Source organism: Pholcus phalangioides, unplaced genomic scaffold, assembly GCF_987345545.1.
Source record: "Pholcus phalangioides strain wild (caught in Gottingen) unplaced genomic scaffold, Ppha-v1.0 ptg000009l_1, whole genome shotgun sequence".
In the NCBI taxonomy this organism is placed as follows: Eukaryota; Metazoa; Arthropoda; class Arachnida; order Araneae; family Pholcidae; genus Pholcus; species Pholcus phalangioides.
Window position 1 is genome coordinate 48,624,595 of NW_028301602.1, and position 20,174 is coordinate 48,644,768.

At 38.2% G+C, this 20,174-nt stretch overlaps 1 protein-coding gene across 3 annotated transcripts in view; it reads left to right on the top strand.

Moving 5' to 3' along the window:
* Positions 1-850: 850 nt before the first annotated feature.
* The window catches only part of LOC149083243 (uncharacterized), a 151,491-nt gene continuing 132,167 nt past the window's right edge, over positions 851-20,174 (top strand). For 2 of the 3 annotated variants that reach the window (XM_089236926.1, XM_089236928.1), the window contains exon 1: positions 851-951. The gene's annotated coding sequence lies outside the window, so the exon portion shown is untranslated. The remainder of the gene's footprint in view (positions 952-20,174) is intronic. The other variant, XM_089236927.1, reaches the window with a different exon arrangement.

Sequence of the window (20,174 nt, forward strand, 5' to 3'; positions counted from 1 at the left end):
CTCCAGCCTTGGGGCCCGGGAGGATTTTAATCATTTTTTTGTTTTTTTACGCTATAAATTCATTATAAAGGGGGGGGGGCCCGTGAAAGTCTGGTCGGGGAGCCCGTAAAAGATCCCAGCCTAGGGGCCCTGCTTCAGGATGTGGGGGCCATGATGCTGGGCAAGTTGGCGCAATCTCTGTGGTAAGTTGGCATAGCATGATTGTTAATAGGATCTTGTACCAACTTTCTTTCCCTGGACTCTTTCCGTGACTCGATACGCCATTGATTCCGAAGCAGTGAAAACGGTATTTTTGAGAATAACTGAAATGGGGATCCGAAAATCGGAATCAGTTCATCCGCTCAAATTTTCTCCTTGGAGAATATCCCGCTCTCTTTTGTTTTCGCCATCAGAAAAACAACGATTTAAGAATTTAAAATGTTTTCACCAACTTTCTGTTCCCATCATGGCATTTACTTTAATTGAGCCTGCTCCCCCCCCACCCCCTAATTTTGACCACCATGTTCGAGTTTCCCCCCCCCCCCCCCCCCAAATATTTTCAATAACTGTGACACTCACACGGTTTGAAATTTAAATTGCAATGAAAATTTCTGCAAGGAAAAGAAAATGGGAAGTGGGTTGACACTTTTTCCCCCACGCAGACATTCTATCAGAAACCTTTGGAAATGTTGTGCGGCCAACCAATCGACTGGGTCGAAGAACCTCAAGGGAATCAATAGAGGCGTACCGACAGTGGAAGAATGGGAAGTTCCCGTGTTGCTATTGGATATTTCAGCTGATATCGCATCCAATACGGAACTTGGAAGGAGGTCCCACCGAACTGATGTTCTAAGTCAGTTACGCGCTCAGTAATGCTCCCACGGAATCGATGTCACCCGCTAGTCAGAATTTGACTGAGTTGAATGACGCAAGAGTTAAATACAAACCCTGGATACTACTCCACCGACGCTGGTAAGCATTTCCTTAAATTTTTTCAAGTTATGATGTAGGTTTGCGCACGAAAAAAAAAATTACCGATTGGCTTCCTTTGGCATCAATAATCGTAAAATTGGTGAGGAATCACTCCCTCCTCCCCGGAACGAGTGTCATTTGAAATTACTGTTTTTATAGTAATCTTTCTCTAGACCAGGGTTTCTCAACGTAAAAGCTCGCGCGGAACCGTTGATGATTACGAGGCTACTCCACGAAACCTTTAACAAATTTTGAATATTTTTTCAATATAAAAGTCCCAAAAGTCTGCATTCACTCTGCGGAATAAGAATCGAAACTTGTAGTAGATAAAAAGTGTCTAAAAATTCATATATATATTTGTGTTACACATATGACCCATATTTTAAGGGACAGAATTATTTTTCATAATAATGTTTGGCTATTTCATCGTTTCAGTAAAAATGCTAATTTTGTCATGAAATGGTCTTTAATGATAAATAAATAATAATAACAAAATACAGAACAAAGGAAAAAAATTACTACGCGCTGTACTTGGTCAAAAAGTTCAGTGTGAATTTTAGAATATAACGTTCTCACCCGAAATATAGAACTAGAGGTTAAAGGAAGAGAAAAGGGGAATTCCCCCAGCATCAGTGCGCCAAAAGCCAACACCATCTATAGTAAATATAAAGATTAAATTATTCATATTTCAGCACACACACTGAAATGATGGTCTCAGACGAGTGAAAAAATCCAACTTCAGCAAAAACATAAAACACGAAGTGGAAGGACGGTCAGTTTTTAGCAATTGACTTGTCACATGATGTTACATGACCAGCACAGATTGGACATTGCGAGCCATTATGTGTTACTGTGATGCGGAATCTTGAAATTTTCGGTGAGCTCACCCACATACAATGATGGTCACTCGTGGGAAATTTCCCTTACGATTTTCATTTAACAATAAACAAAAGAGTAACTGGAAGCAGTTCAATGTCAATGCCTTTCTAGAGCTCTTCTCTGTGGTTCAAATGACCCAAGTCCCTCACAGACGAGGACTGCAGCAAAAAAGGAGACACCAGGACATTTATGAGTGGAAATAACTTCAATAACTCGACGTTTTCATTTCAACTCGAACTATAGATGCTTGGAAAATTTTCATTTCTATGTAATTATTATGAATTACAAAAATACGCCGCTATAATAGTTTTTCATTGCATATCGCCAACTCAAAAGCCTTAAACTTTGATGATTGACTAATTGACTGATTGGTGACGGAGATACGGTATCAAGACCGCTACTCGATACTTAGTCAGCCGGGGCAAGCACGCATTTTGGCACCCCCCTTTTAATGTTGAAGGAGAGGCTAAAGGGTGAAATTGGCACTCCCTCTGGTCCGGCGCCCGAGACACCAGACCCCCTAATTAGAAGCCCCAAGTCCTCCCCCCAGTTGCATCCTTTCCCAGAATAGTCTGGTCTCTAGTGCTTTAAAGGGGTATTTTTTTAAACAGGCAATCAGCAATATCGACAGCTAGCCGCGACACCCTTGCCAAAGGTTTTCGATGCCCCCGAGAGCCGCGACGCATGGTTTGAGAAACACTAATGTCCAGTATTTCGGTTTTTTTTTCTTTTAGGCAACTTTTGAAGAGCTAGATTCGATTCATTATCTGCATTGCTTTTAGATATGGAAAACAAAACCAAAAAAAAATCTTTCTTGAAAAAGAGAAAAATTATGTTTTTTTTCTTTCAAATATTCAGATCAATGTAAGAATACTCAAGATTTAAGCAACGGTGGTGTAATGCGAATTACAGTTATTTAAATAATTTGTAATATGATTTTGAAAAATTTAATGCTGGGGGTAATTATTCTAAAGAATGATTATTATATAGCAAACAAAATGCAATTAAAATCATTGAATTTTGTGATATTTTCTTTGAGGTCTATGAGGTGGGGGAAGGGATCATTTTTAGCGAAGTTCCAGTTGTACGATTTTCACCTTCATACGACGTTTTGACGTGGCTTCTTGAACATCGTCTCGTATAAACGGGGTTCCATTTGTGGTAAAGTACAGTCGAATCCCGTTATAACGAACTCCAAGAGAACGAAGAAATCACTTCCTTATAAAGGAAAAACGTCAAAGAAAAAAAAAAAATCACGTGCGCAAAAAAAAAATCGTTGTAGCAGAATTTGATTCTATAAGGGAAAAAATATTTACGTTCTAGATAATGAAAAAAATGAAAATAACACAAAGCAACTCAAATTAATTAAGCATTGAAATTTTTTGTATAAGTTTTACTCAATTAACATTTTAGAGGTAAATAATCCGTAATTTTTCTTTGCACAAGTAGAAACCGAGGACACACCGAATTCCTCTAAAAGTATACGCATACTCAGACAAATGGTCCGGAAGGTATTTTTGATCGGGTAAATATCGTTTTAGAGTTCCGAACTAGCTAAGGCTTCAGATGCTGTAGGTACCAAAGCATACTCTTGTGAAAGCTCTTCTCCGTCACTGCTGTCCGCAAGCGATTGTTCATTGCTTTCTTGTATCATATGTTATACGTTGTCTGTTAACGGTTTCGAAGTGAAGACGTCATCGTCACAGAAAAGAAATCGTCCAGCGTCCATTCGGAACATACGTTTCTATTGCGATGTGTTCCCACAAAGGCTGCAAATCGGTGAATGCACTTCATCAGCTTTATTCAGTGTTTCACATAACTCTGCTGCGATTAAATTTGCTTTCTTCTACGCAATACGAATGACTTTTTGAGCGATATCCTTCCAGGCTCCAGTTATCGTATCCATAGCTTGCTTGACGTCAGGCCTCACTATTATTTTTTTCTATGATTTATTTTTTTATGATTTCTTTATTACCAAGCTGGTGAATATATCTCAGCAGTTGCGTACGGTACTTTCCTTTCACCACCTTAATTATGCATCGGTCAAATGGTTGCAAAGCAGACACTACGTTGTGTTTGCCCGGATTCCAGTCTGCCTATAACACGCCATGCCATGGATTCCGGTAAATCACGTTGTTGAGACATCCTCAAGTCACCTTGTCTCAAAAAAAAAAAAAAAACTGCGCAATCGAATTTCACAGTTACGGCAGTAAAACAGACGTTTCTGCAACATCCCGATTTCTGCCCTTATCTCCTTTTTCTGGTTTTTGACGTCATGAACTTTGATTTGCATATGAAGTTTTCTTCTTCCGTTTCCTGCTAGGCTTTAAATTATGGATGATTCATTTTATGTTACTTATCGGTATACATCTTTGCGTAATTTTGTTAAAACCATGTGCTCCCCTAATTGTTTTGAGCAGTGTACTTTGACGAATTCTTAAAACGAAGTGTAATACTTGCTACAGTCTCTGTCGTATAAACATTTCAAGAAACTTGAATAAAATTTTGAAATGCAGTGTGCAAATAAAATTCAAAAGTCTTACAGATGAATTAAAAAAAAAAATAGGTGTGACTGGAAAAAAGGAAAGAAAAATAATGTCCATAACAAAAATATGGAACATCATTGAGCAAACAAACGAAGAGAAAAAATTAGTAACAGATTAATTAAAATTTCATAAGTACCCATGATGTGTTCCTGTTACGATGATAGACCGGTAACTGTTTCACGGAACACTAACCGACAACAATTTAATAGCGGTTTAAGGAGACAAATTATTATGCACATGCCGAAATATTATTGATATCAAATATACATTAATTATTGAATATTAATAATACTTATCGACTAAAACAGATGCTGTCGAACTCATATGCGCGATGTACGTCAGGGAATTTTCTATCATTTTTTTGTTGTTGGTGAATTTACTAGATATATACCAGCAGACGGATTATTTACTGGATTTATATTTTACCGGATTGTTGCACCGGATTTACTAGATATATACATTCGTGTTTTTGAATGCACCTAAAATTCATCCAGAAATTCTTACTACATTTCCAGGATCCCAGAGAAAAGGAGAAAAGTTACAATTTTTTAAGTAATGGACCTTATTGGGCACGTCAAAGAGTTGTTTATCAATAGAAGAATGCGTCTTTTGTGGAAAGCTACAACTATTAATTTTTGAAGAAAATTGAAATGTTTGAAAACAAATATTAATTTCTCATTAATGCTTACGAATGGCAGTAGCAAAGTTCGGCACAACTCTAACAACATACCTCATACCAGGCCCGTCATTTACGGGGGAGGGGGGGCTGGCTTTGAAAATACACTAAAAATGGTGTATATATATATACGAATATATATATATACATACATTGAATACATGTGCTTTGCCCCCCCCCCCCGGAAAAGGTGGAAATGACGGCCCTGCCTCATACTTACACTCTGGCCTCGTGTTCCAGCATGTACCGATTCGTTATAAATTCCACAGAGGAATGTGCAAGAGATGCATGTACAGTTATGTACTAGTATTAACCAACTTCGTCAAAAAGATCCGTCACCTTGAACAATTCTTCAAATTATCACCAGGCTGTAGAGATTAGCGAATTTATGGCATTCGCTGCATCCTTGGGAATGAGATCAGAACTGTCGTATCTCAAAGTGTTCTTATCCGATCTCGAGGGATCGTGGAAGTACTCGAAAATGCCCGGGAACAATGGTTGAAAATCGCAGTAGGCCTATATCAATACAGTAGCACTCAATTATCCGAATCAATTGGGACCAGTCCCCATCCGCATGATTGGATAATTCACGAAATGAATGTTATTTCTTAGTGAAAAACGAATTTTGCTTTAGTATGTAAATGTAACTTGCTGACTATTAAAACAATTTTTTTTTTCACATTTTATACTTGCGTAGGCCTACTGTATTAAAATGTTTCATTGCCTGAACATATCGGTTCAGTCAGTTGTTTCGCTGCCTTCACCTGTTTTAGTGGAGTCGAAGCGATCCGGATAACTGAAGTCACTGCACTTTCAATAAATGCAATTTTATCTCTGAAATATGTTTTTTATAAACACTATCGTAGCACTCTACGGCATGGACTTCTAACTGGTGTTCCGCGGAACCCACAGGTTCCATGAGAAATTTTTTGGGGTTCCACGAAATCAAACGTCACTGATCCCTAAAACATTTTGGAACCCGGAGAAGTTGCAAATTAATAAAGAAGTTCTTGTTACAACCCCTGTTCTTTATTTTGCACTTTCACAAAAAAAGTGGCGCATATTTTAACAAATTTTGATGTCCAAACAACAGTGAAAACGGTAATAGTAGTTTTATCTCCCCCGATCCGGGTAAATTTTCGAGTTCGAGTATGTAAATATGTAAGCTGTTGCTTCCAGCTGAGTATGGGGCCACAGAACATCACTTTGCCCAGGGAACCCATGATGGGTCACCCTTAATGTTGAAACATCCATGCATAAAACAAAAAGAAAGCTCATTGAACTCTATCCCAGGGTAGGCATGGACAGAGCCGCAACTAGGGGACGGCAGAGGAAGGGGCTCCCGAGAATAGTTTGTTAGATATTTTCCTATATAAAAGAATCACTTCAAAGCATAAATAGGGACAGAAACCAATATCTCCAGCTTGCCGTAATGCCTCTGACAAAGTTTGGCGACGCCCCCTAGGAGCGGCGACACACACTTTGCGAAACAATACCATCAAGGGTTCCACGGAAAAGTCTCATACCCATCAAAGGTTCCGCGAAAGCTTTTAGGTTAGAAACCCCTGTTCTACTACATAAATTTCCAACTGGGGTTCCGCGAGAGCTTTTTTGGCTTACCGCGGAATCAAACGTCACGGAAAAACCCTAAAAAATTCCGGGATAACAGCTCTATAAATAAAACTATTTTTTTTTTTTAGTTACCAATATTACAGTGGTTATTAATTTTGATGGAATAGGGGATGTCAACAAACCATTTGGATGACCTAACAACTAACTGAGAAACAGTAATTCCAGTAGCTGCTCGATCAAAAACTGTGAACATTTTAATCATGAAGAGAATTCAAGAATTACATTCTCTGCAAGTTTTTTTCTTCAAACCCTTCTTTTGTTCAATGTTTAAATCTGTTGGATTTTTTTTTAAATATTGAATTTTAAAACCAGAAGCTGGTTCCAACTCCATGAGACGGTAAGACGCCATAATAGGCGATATTCCGATTGTATCTGCAATTCAACAGGGTGACCATATAACTCGTCTTTATGGGCATTTTTTAATGATTTGAATGTTTAGTTTACATTTTTCTGTATGAATATGCATGTTTATGACGTAGATGAATGAAATTGAATTTGAATAAGTCGTAAAAAGGATTGTTTTTTGGAAAATTTTCTCTTGGCCAGGAGTGAGGATTCCTGAACCACAAAACTTGAGTGAACTTTACGGCACACCCTGCATGTTAGAGAAATATTAAAAGTAACTTCAATATTTCTCTTTAATAGTTCTAATACATTAATTAGCTTTTACTACAAACTAATGTAGTAAAAACGTCAAGATCCATAGAAACGCTGAATGAATTGAATAGCGCACGACAATGAGCTTCTTCAAAAGTGCACCTTTAAACGGTACGAAATGGGCACTGGAAAAACGCAAACTCTATGGTCTATGGTATAACATCTATTCTTTCAGTATTGTTTCAATGTTCGCTTATGAAGATCGTTTAAATCAGATTTTTTTTTGTAATCATATTAAACAGATGACCAATCTTAGTGTATTCGAATGGTCGCATAGCTTTCCGGTTAAAACGACCGCTTCCGTCGTTTTAGTGTTAAAGTGGCTTATAAATGTTCAAATAAGTATGTAAAAAATACAATTGCGAATGGAAAAAGAAAAATATACGACACTATTACAAAGTTCTTTTCTTGAAATGTTAAATTAACTTTTCTGTTGGGGAAAATAAGGCTCTTAAAAATACTACGTTATAATTGCTATACATGTCCATGATGCAAGTAACTTATTCGAAAAGCACTTGAAAGTTACCTACTGAAGAATATATTTGTGGTAAGATATCCAAAGGAATGATGGAAATCATAACTAACCAGAATATGACACCAATATTTGATCATTTAGGTGTTATCCATTATTTAACTTTCATTCTTGCCATCTTTACCCCTTTTTTGTCACTGGCCGAAACCCAATCGTGAAACATTGAAACCCATCTAGAGTATATACACTAGGGTAGAACATCACTCATATTATTTCTAATTAATTAGTTCAATAATTTGACCTTTTCGTTCCAGAGTTTTAAGAGTTCTTTCTGTTTTAATTGGTTTGTAATGATTCTTTTTTCAAGTGAAGACCTAAGGCACTCATATGTGTACCTAACTCCAATGGTCCTAGTAAGGATATCGACCCCAATTAATTAATTAGGTTTTTTAAAAAAAGAAACTTTTTTAAGGTTCATTTTGACATACAATAAACAAAAACCAAATTTTTTAATAGCCAGTTTTGGCTCACAGGTGAAGAGGTTAACTTGACTGGCGCAGTTGCTTCAATGGAAATTCAGTGACTTACTCTTAAAAAGAAAAAAAGGAGTAAAAAGAAAGAGTGAAAAAATTTCTAAATAAATCAAGTCGCACATCAACTTGGATTTTTTTCTTTAGTTTACACGAATAAAAACAAAAAATAAAAGTTATGAAGAAGCGCTTCAGAGAAGAATTGGACTTTTCCTTGTGAGATAAAATGTACCGTATGTTCCAGCGTATTATAACACGCAGATGCGAATTTCACTACTTTGAGAAAAGATTATAGTATTTCATAATCCACATTTGCGAAAAATAGCGAAATATTAATTTTATGAAGTTGTCATGGGCCACATTCTTGTTAAAAAAAGTCGATTTTTCAATTTGAATTTATGCGCCATCTATATATGTTTGAAAATTTATTTTTGCTAGTCAATTTTTGAAAATACCCAATTAAATCAGAAAAAAAAGCTGTACATTACACGAGAAGTGTAAAATCTGCAGTAAAAAATCAAGATAGGTTTTTTTAAATTTATTTTTAGCACGTGCATCCATAAGAGGGAGCGCATCCCTCTTTCCTAGCAAACTTCCCTTTGCACTTTTTTTAAATGAATTTTTAAACTGATTTGAATACAAAATTTTGAACTTGGGCGCTGTTACACGTTCTGTGATTAAACTTTCTTCATTTCCTGTTCTTGCTGAAAAGGGAAATTCGCAGATGGCCATAGGTCAAAGGTCAACACGAAAATGTCTGAGAACGGAAACACATGAGAGGACCCTAGATCCCCATCATCGTCCATTAGTTGCCCCCTGTGGTGTCGAACGCTACGATTTTCGATTCGGTCGCAAATAAGACGACACCGTGATAAATACTTCTCTCCATAAACAGGAAATATTTCTTTGTGAATATTTTTTGCATCAAGTCCTTTTTGCCCACAAAAATCGGACAACAGCACGCTGCTTCTCTATCGTACAATCATCCAGCACCATCGCCATTTTGAATCTGAATTACGCATGCGTGTGAATACTACGAGTTGATATGAAATAAATGTCATAAAGCTGGATGCTGCTGTCATCTATTAACATTTTTTGAAAGTATTTGTTACTATTTTAAAATATATATAATATCAATCAATTTGGGGTTTACTTAATGACTCACCTAAGTATTCAATACTATTTAGATTATAAAAGTAAGTAACTTACTCGCAAACATTATGCTTTCTAATGGTTTATTGAATTGTCACACACTATCTAAAAAAAAAAAATACATAAAAAAAATCTATGTACTTAATGTTATTCAGATTATGAGGGGGGGGGGGGGTTAGAGGAAAATGCCTCGAAAGAAACCCATTTGCCACAATAGAATGCAAAATGATCTCCCTCCCCCGGAATTTTTTGTTATGTGAGCCATCATTGATATAATAATTACATAAATAATTGCTATATATTACTAGCTCTATTATATTTATGTAGCTTTTCTTTCAAACCGAGCACAACTCAGGTCTATCGCCATGGGCAATTTACTACCTAGCGAGTTGTGCCGGAAGCTTGTGTACGTAACAGTCTGAGCGCGTATTTTTGGTGTTCATTTGGTCTGATTTTTCGGTGCTGCCATCTATATTTCAGAAGTGAAGCGTAATGACTGAATATTTGTATCGTTTGTAGGCCTGTCACTCTCTCTGTGGTGAGACTTTTCAATGAGGAGATTGGCTCGCATTCACGCCTCGAAGTTTAGAAACAACAGAAAATCCCCACCGGCGACGGTGGGGTATTTATGTAGGATAGAGCATATTGAATTTTCTTTCCTCGTTCTCCAGTATCGTGAACACTGAAAAAAAACCCGAAAAATCTGAGTTTTTGCCAACCCCGAATACAACTGAAATTTTTTTTGACAAAGTGACAATTTTACCAGTGACTTTAGACACTTATGAACACTTTAGGAAAATAGAAACGTTCGACTGTAAAGTTCAACGGTTTATTTTAGAGCAGAAGGGGAAAAAGTCTCGCATTCCTTTATTGAATTTTCCATTTTTTTCATCGGGTTTTGTGTATTCTAAAAAAATTGCGTAAAAAAATAATTACGTAGCAATTAATAATGTGAGGCAATTGTTATATGAATACGACTTTCAAATTTTTGACTGAAAAATTACCTGTTATTTTTCCGAAAATTTGACTGGAAAAGTCAGAGAAATTTTTTTATGAAAATGAGTATGAACTGATTGAGTAGGCGCGTATTTTTACCTCGGTGGAGAAAACAGCGAAGTCTCTCTCGGGAGAAATGACGATGATACGTCGGCCTCGATGCCAACGATAAGGGGAAAAATGAGGAAAATTCGAGTCGGGGGTGGGGGGGGGGCAATATGAAAACCGTGGATGTGTGGGAAGAAGACATTCATTTCGTTTGTGTATATGTGATCTCGTCTTACCTTTCCATCGCTCTTTGTTCTCGACGGAAGAAACCGTCACAAAAACACGATTCATTTGACAAAGGGAGAGCTTTATTGCGCCACAAACATTGAACGTGGAGTTCGTATTCCGCCCTAACGTGTATAATGTGTCGTCTAATTCCGGTCCGAATTAGAGGAGAGTTCAACTAGAAGATGGATAGAGATTGCGTGCGAAGGGGGCAAAAATGCGGAATAATCACCGATTCATACGCTTATAAAAGCTGACGAAGATCCGATGACTATAAATAGATATTTTGCCGTCGCCGAAATGAATTTCTGTCGTTCATCAGTAGCAGATCATTTAACGCCGTGTGACGAGTTCTTTGTGGAGAGCGCGATGTGCCCGCAATATTCTCGTCATCAGTCAAAATCTCCATGCGTTCCTCGTCCCGACGTGCCTCGCACTTCCGCGCATAAAGACGACCTCTGTCTTCCCTGGACGAGCTGTTGCTGTCACACAAAATGAAGACATTCCCCTCTTTCACGACGGCAACAAGAATCGGTCGTTGTGTTTCTTTCGCGAAGACATTTCTTCTTTGTTTTCCACAAATCACTCGAACCCATCCGTTTACTTTAAACATCAATTACATCGTCTTCCCTTTTTTATACGTTTCTACATGATTTCAACGCGAGATTGGATTCCTTCTTATGCCCCTCGTTCGGAATTCTCGACGCCAAAGACAAAGTGAAGTTTGATTCGACTTGCAGCTTTAACTTCGACTGCAGTAGCGTTAAATGCGTCACCCATCCCTCAGCGCTCTCAGCGTATGGTTTTGGAGTCATATCGTAGAATGCGAAATTTAACCATCGGTGTGGCGTTAATCGTTCGTTTTTTCTGCCGCTTCCTAGAAATCAAAACTCGAGACTGAACTAAATTGGAAAATTTCCATTTTCCCTCCCGGTCAGTTCCAGTGCCCCGAAGGGGCGATATCACCAACTTTGGCAAACGCTGGTCTAATTGCAACATGTCATTCCGGAAAGTGCCTTTCAAAAGAACTTCAAGTTTGGCATCTTATTATTCGCTTAATCTGAATGGCCTTGACAGCCATAGATAATCACGGTATGTCAGCCAGGGGAAGTGACTTCATTTAATTCCAAAGTAAAACGTAGATTTGATGCGAGATTGACTTACGCATAAACTAGGAAAAACATCAAATAAAGAAGAGACAGCAGCGTATATCTGAGGAGAGAGGGATAAGACATGTAGCGTTCACACGCTCATGCTGTATATACCAGCATACACCGCATTTTACTGGCGTTCCTAGAGGCATACTTCCAACTAACCTTTTAAGCGGTTTTTAAAATTTTCCTGATCCGCATTATAACTGCCACATTTGAAATTGCGAAACTTTCCCAAATTGCCACGCATGTTAAGAAGAATATTTTCCGACTGCGAGCAGATAACTGTCCCCACCCCAACAAGGAAATTTTTTCCACCCATCGCTTTTATTTCCCTGACTATGATACAAAGACACTCACCATGTGGCGTGGTTTTATAGGGGGAGAAAATGACTTTTTTTGGGGGAAAATCATTTTTGCATCATTATATACTGAGCGTTATATTTCTTTCTCTATTTTTTTCGCTCCTTTTTATCTAACGTTGAACAAGAGCTGACTCCGCCCACTGCGGTTGATTGGTTGGGCGGAGGGGGGGGGGGAGTGGGGGAATGGAAAACATGTTTTATTGTAAAAAGCAATTTCATTGCGTTTCTAGAAGTCGAAATATCTCGGGTGACAGAAATAAAGCAAGTCAAGTTTGACGAGATATCTCGGGATTGCCGTTGAAATGGCTGAAAAATTATTCAAACAACCAGATGCTTCATTCATTTTGCAAGAAGTTGTACAAATATTGAAATAAAAAAAATTAGCTTTTTATACGGACACCCTTTCCTCAAAATTCCAATAAAAAAGTTGTTGTCCTGTCTCTCCTGAGCCCAACAAAATAAAATTCCACGTTTCCAAGAACAATATTCGCTGAGATATTTGAATACAAAAAACTGAGAAAAGTTTGGAAAAAGAAAAACAGCATAATTGCGAATAAAACACGTTTTACCTGCATTTATGTAGCCCCTTTTTTCTCCGTCATTAGCGATTTTCATAAATTTTTTACGATAGTTGACAACTTCACAAACTTCTGACAATTTTTTCGCCTATAATTGTCAAAGGCAAGTGAAGTTGCCAATTTATTGATTTTTAGAAATAGTTAGTTTTCTTCCCACCGAAGTTTCGATTCCAATACAGCCAAAAGTGTCTGGGAAAGGTGGGGGGTATCTTGCGGATTGCCAATGATGTTTTAAGCTGAAAACTATTTAGTCATGGGTGTCGTTTTTTAATCACTTTACATAATTCAACCAGCATACTATAATAACATACTTTTAATTAGAAGAAATATCCCAGCTTAAATTATTATAAAATATTCTTGTAAATAATGTAATGTTGTAAAATTTTCTTTGGATTAATGTTCTATAAACCAGTTGTTTCTCAACCTTTCGGAACCTCTAAAGTTACTGAAATAGTTCGACGGACCACTAATCAGTACTACTACTACTGCGGTAGGTGGGCCGATTTTTTCATTTGAACCTATGTAAATATCATTAATATTGGTTGCATATAATTAAAAATTTCTCATTTTTTAAGATAGGAGTTAAATTTTCTCAAATGTTCTTGCGGACCACCTGTGTCACCTTCACAAACCACGGATCATAGGTTGAGAAACGCTGTTCTAAACCATCGAAAACGTTTTTTTGAATAATCTTAATGTTTGTAGAACAATTTGAACTATTTTTTACTTCTCAGAAAACATTTTATTGAATTATTTTGGAAACAGAGACTGGCTGTTGCAAAAAGGCTTCAAGTTTTGCACTTTCAGCAACCTTTCGGTGGTGGACTAGTTTGTTAATAAATTCAAATGAATGGAAAAAAAATATGTGTGAGAATCTCGCGCGATAGAACTTCTAGGTTGTTGAACCTGATTTGACATGTGTGTAAACAGATTCTCCTCGCCTCACACCTATCTTTTTCAAGATATAGAAACATGAGTCCATCGCATAAGCCTAACTTTCTTTCAAACAGCACAACTCCGGTCTATAGGCCACAGGCCATGGTGCCAACATACTAGCGAGTGAGTTGTGCCGGAAATGCAAGTTTGATCGGGACCGAATTCATTGAGATCAAGTAGTTTCTGAAGTGTTATGCACATCCGTTGGAACATCCTTGAGCATAATTTTGGGGGGGGGGGAGGGCTTTCGATTTTTAAGTAAATTCTGGGGGTTGCTCAAAACCGTCTTGCAAAATATCACGGATGCTTGAGCACCCATTGCATCCTCGTCCTTGATGTCACTGTTGATCGCTATGTTTGGCTCCAAGAGATGAATCGAAGAGGGTGAAGGGGCGTAATTTTTTCTAAAAATTATATCACTTTCAATCGGTTGAAATTATCATTAGATGTGGAGTTATTTCTTTTTGTAATTTCTAGTTTTTCCATTAATTTTTGTTAGTGAATGTTGTGTTTTGATAATCAGCGTTCCTTTGAAAGCAACTAACACGCTATCTGGCGACGTGCAATTTCATTACATTGCCACTAACTACTGACCCTGGAAACCCCAAGCTAACTTATCCCCCTTGTTTGTGCAAAGTGTGACGTCAATATTATCGCTAAAGCCAATGGCTATTCCCTATGCCGTTTTTTTTAACGATTCCACGTCACTTTGAATATAACACTGGATTTGCCACTTTAAGATGGAAGGCGATAAGTCCGCTTGGTGTGTTCAAGGCGTCTTACCCCATTGACCGATCCCCCCCCCTCCTCACCCCCTATTAAACTCTATTAAAAATAGGCGCTGACACCCTCCAGGCAGGAAGGCGTCAAGAAAATTGCAACATGGATAAATTATTTTAGGATTTTAAATAATTTCTGTACTACGACGTAATAATAAACTATCTAATATTTTATTCGAGTATTTCAATTGGGTTCGTGTTTAATGCGTTCGTCATAGCGTATAACTTTCCCACCTCCACTAGAAATCGGATGGCTCCCGAATTTTGTCCATTTCGTGTTTTTGATTTGTGGAATGATGCAAGGCAAAAAACAGGATTTTGACGTCACCGATCAGATCAAATGTGGGGCCCTCGGAGCCTTCGAAAAATTATTGAAAATTTTCAATACTTCCGAAATTGTCTCTTGCATAAATCCTCGTTTTCATTAATTATATAATTTTTTTTTAATATAATGCGTTTAGCCCGTATTCCCAAGAGATCTTTACGATCTGTCCAGGGAATTTGTTAGTAGACATCCAAGCCCGAACCCAGACCTGCACAGTCAGAAGCTAGTTCTCTGACCACTGGACTACCAGGCAGAACTCCAAAGCTTCTTCTCTCATTATTTTTCTCGATTATTTTTAAAGTAAATATATTCGGGTGATTATTGTTTTTATAATTTAATTAAAAATATAAATAATTGTATTTTTAACAAATTATATATATATTAAATTAATTTATTCATTAATTTTGAACTTCAGAATAAACGGTAATTCAAATCTCATGTAAGAATTTCGCGCCACACGCGGCTTTTTGGCCACTTGAGTGTGGCTCTTCCACAAAATACCACGTGCGGGCTCACAAAAACTCTTGATTTTTGCAAAATCATGTTTAGACACGAATTTTGACCATTTTGTTCATCATCTTTTTTTCATGGGTTTTTGCAGAAAAAAAAAGAGTGAAAACCTGACGCTGCTGTCACATGACACTTCCGCGACCAATCAAAAAGTGGACTTTGGGTCGAAACTGGGAAGTTCGGGAAAAAGTTGTCGAAAATGAGACTTTTTTTCTAAGATACTCTGGGTAGATAGACGCAAAAAGACGAGTCTCCTCTCAGAACATGGGGGGGACATAAAATGTTCTCCAAACTAAGGAACGTAAACGTCTACCCTGCCATATCATAGAAGACGATGCTCCTGGGCCACCACCTCTCATGACGACTCTCTCTTCGCCACCTCTTTGCATCTGCATCCAACATCGGCCATCGCTGCTGAAGCAATACACCAGGGGCGACCATCCGAAGACGATGCTCCTGGGGCCTCTGCCCCACAAGACTGCTTTGGGCTTTCATCGACGACGTCCTCCGGCTAACATCTCGTCGGACGAACTTACAGTGAACCCGTCTTCCGCACATTTCCTAGAGAAGGGAGCCAGATATCCGTAAGACAAGTAAAATAATAACTTAATAAACTTTAAGCAAAGTTTATTAAGTTAATTTTAGAGGGAGCGCTGTGGAATGAAAGAACATGTAGTGTCGAGGATTGGAAAAGGTATGTTGATACGGTTTGGATATATACACTCATGTCCATAAATTAAGGATAATGCCAGTTCCGGCAAACAAAGGTTCAGAAACAAAACAAACGTTACTTATTCATAAAGCCCATTTATTATATTTTTAGCCCTTTTATTTATTAAAAGATAAAGAACAAAAACGATGGTGTATGTATGATACCATTCATAAAAACTACGATTTTTGCTCCCTGGAGCAATTGTAAAAAATATCTCCTTTACAAAAACTTACTATTACATGGTTGGTATGATGGTTAATACATTGTATGTCTCCCATGCGATGAAATACACTCCGTACAACGCCTAGGCATGCTGAGTATCAAATTATCGATCTGATCTTCGGGAAGATCACTCCACTCAGCAAGCAATGCTCTCCGAAGTTCCGGTACACATGTGGTGGTTGAAGGCTGCAACTCGTCGGCCAAGCATGTCCCACACATGCTCTATCGGATTCAAGTCAGGTGAGAATGCTGGCCATTGCATACGGGTTATATCCTCAGATTCAAGGCATTCGTTTACGATGTTTGCCCGGTGAGGATGGGCGTTGTCATCCATAAACACAAATTCTGCGCCCATGGCACCCCTAAACAAACGTACATGTTGTTCCAGAATCATGTCCCGATAAATTTGGGCTTTCATAGTTCCGGTTTGAACATTCAGATCTGTTCTGGAACCCAGTATAATTCCACCCCAAACGAGCAATGCTGCACCACCGTAACGGTGTCGTTCAATGATGTTGTCTTGGTGGTAACGGGTACCTGGCGTTCTTCATATGAAAGTCCGACGTGAATCAGACTGCAAGCTAAACCTGGACTCGTCGGAAAACATCACACAATCCCACTGTGACGATGTCCACATTACATGTTCTCTACTCCAGGCTAATCGCTGCCGACAGTGAGTTGCCGTGAGCGGAACACATCTGACAGGCCTGCCAGCATATAGACCAATATCTCCCAAACGTCTGTACACGGTTTGCCTTGAAACTGTGGTACCCGTGGTTGCAGATAGCTGACGAGACAGGTCGGATGCTGTGCTCCGTCTGCTTCTTTTGACAGTTGCTGCCAAATACGGGTCTTCATTCGGCGTTGTAACTCGGGGGCGACCTGTACTGTAACGTCTACTGACATTTCCGTTATCTTGAAATCGTTGCCAAAGCCTAGAGATGATGACACTTTGGGCAATTCCAAGTTCCTCGTATACTTCCATCTGAGTACGCCCACATTCCAGGCGGCTGATAATTCTACCACGTAAAAAATCATCCACACGCGTTCTCTGTGTCATAACTATTCGCTTATGGCACTGAGCGCCTTACAGAACTCTTGTGAACAATTTCACTTCTTTGCCACCATTCCTTATATACCCCCCTCTTACACTCTTGTCATTGTGACGTACTATTGGCATCATCTGGTGGCTTCCTGAAATTTGCATACCATTCTTGCAGATGTGTGTGATAATTCTTCAGGTGAAATTTTTACTTTAGATTTCGGTTTCCGTGTGATTCTGAATTATCCTTAATTTATGGACATGAGTGTATATAGAGAGGGTGAACGAAAGGAGATAGACAAACAAGTATACATGTGTTGTGTGAGTGTGGATGGGAGAGTTGGAAGGGGTCGACCTCAGCAAACGTACCCAACAACACCACCTATAGAACAAGGCCTCCGCACGAAGCTTGTGACGTCAATAAAGAAGGTAATTTCTCCTATTACCATTGGATATACTGCAAAAAAAGGTAAAGTATCGCATGCGTCGGCCTGCTATATCCAATGGCAATAGGTGAAATGGCCTTCTTCAGTGACGTCACGAGCTTCGTGTGGAGGCCTTGTTCTATATGTGGTGTTGACGTACCTCAATCAGATCGAGGACGTTTTTAGCAAAAAGGGCAGCAGAGAGGACTATCTTAATTAAGTTAATAACAATGTACCCAGGGGCGTAGCCAGAAATTTCGTTCGGGGGGGGGGGACCAAAGTGACAGAACAATGGATTTGGCCATCTTTTCCCTTTTTTCGGTCATTTTCTCACATTTCGGCGTAGCGAGGGGGGGGGGACCAGTCCCCCCTCGCTACGCCCTTGAATGTACCTACCTATATAATTTAAGTTTAAAAAATTTGGCTCTCAAAACAAATTTCAGTCGTTGTACTGTTGATATTTGGCTCTGTTGACTAATGAGTTTGCTGACAACTGCACTAGTCTACAAGGTTTTTTTTTTTTTTTAACTTGGAAAAATTTAACTGTTCCCAATTAATGTTTGGGTGCCGATTCCAGATCCGGCCTTAAAAAATGGCCATCTCGTGTATGTTTTTCATATAGTTAATTTTTTGAATATATATATATATCTTTCAAATTTCTTCATCTTTCAAAATCTTCATCTTTTCAATCTTTCAAAATTTACATATTTAGACTATACGTGCGAGATACTATAGATAAAGATACTATAGATAATAATATTTCTATTTTTTGCCACCTGAAACTTGAGGAATGGCAAAACACTGATTCATGTCTAATTGCAACCGGATACTCCGGTTTTTAATTGAAAGAGAAACAGGCTTTATGTTTATGTACAACTCTTCAAAAATTGTGGGGGGGGGGGGGGGCTAAGTCAATGTCGCAGATGCATACATGTTCCAAATGTGTTTTGCTGCTACACTTCACATTAAATTGGGGCTGATCAGAGGTGTAGGCAGGGGGCTTATGTCCATTTTTGTAAAAAATGAAACATCGGAAGACGAAATACGAAAGACTAATAAAATACCTTCATCAGCTATTTTAATCAACTTCTGTTAACTTAAACTTTTTTAAAGGTTAATAATTTGAAAAAGGTTAATTATCTGAAAGAAAATCCCCGCCCCCCCTCCAAAAAGAATCCTTTGGTGACCCCTCCTCAGTCGATCCTGCGTACGGCCCTGGAGGTGTATAGACAGTTCCGTACGGAGCATTTCCGCACATGGGGAATTTGGGATACAAATCCGCGCAGTGCATTTCCGCATTTGCTAAAAAACAAAGGCCCTTCTTGTCTTTCTTTTTCTGTTTTCCCCTTCCCCTTGTCTCTTCCTTCCTTTTCTTCCCTCCACGAATGGACTGAAGTTATAAAGGGCTGTATCCACATGAAATTGTGCCACTGAAAGCTTTCATGCATATGTGTGATTGAAATTTTATGGTTTTTGCCATTTTTTCCCATTCCAACTCAACTCGCATCTCAACCATATTTCAACATTAGTTTGATTTTATTTACTTGGTGAATGACAATCCAAGTGTCGAATTATGACTCATGCTTTTTCAACTAATTTTTCATAATTATAGCGTATAAATGCATTTTTTCTTTCGATATTTATACATATATTTTTTGCAAAAATATTAAAGAATATTTCAACTTCTTTATTGTCTTGGTTGAGACACGAGCCCCTTGCGTCCCCTTTTGCATACGGCTCTGTTCTGAGGGTTAACTGTTTTAAGCACCTCGATAATTAATTCAAAAATTAAAAACGTCTACACTAAACTCAAGCTGAGCAACCACAGGTCTGAAACGCTTCCGAGGTTCCAACTAACCTGCCTTTATTACCAAAGAGTTCTTCCCCAATTAGATCCTCGGAGTTAAATTTTTCCCAGAATTGCTATTTTCAACATCAATTTCAAGATTGATTTTGGCACTTCTATTCCGTAGCATTGATTTATTGACAGTGAGTGAAATGGCTTGTGTCTGATGCAATATTTGGCATAATTGATTAAATTCCATAATGGGTAAGTCAAAAAGGCATATCCGACGCTACCGAAGTCATACCGAAAACTGATTATGAATCGTCACGACCATAGTCCCATACATTTGATATATTTGCAACACCTATTGGCAAATTCTTCTTCTCTCCGATTGATCAGCGATTTTTTTTCTTCAAATGGTGATTTCTTGTATTTGACTGTTAAAAATATTTCGTTTTTCTTTGTTTATTTATTTTTCATTTTATTTTTAATCGTCGTGTTTTTATTTATTTATTTTCATTTTTAATTGATCCGGTGATTTTATACAGGCCTTTATTTTACTTATTTGGTATTGACTAG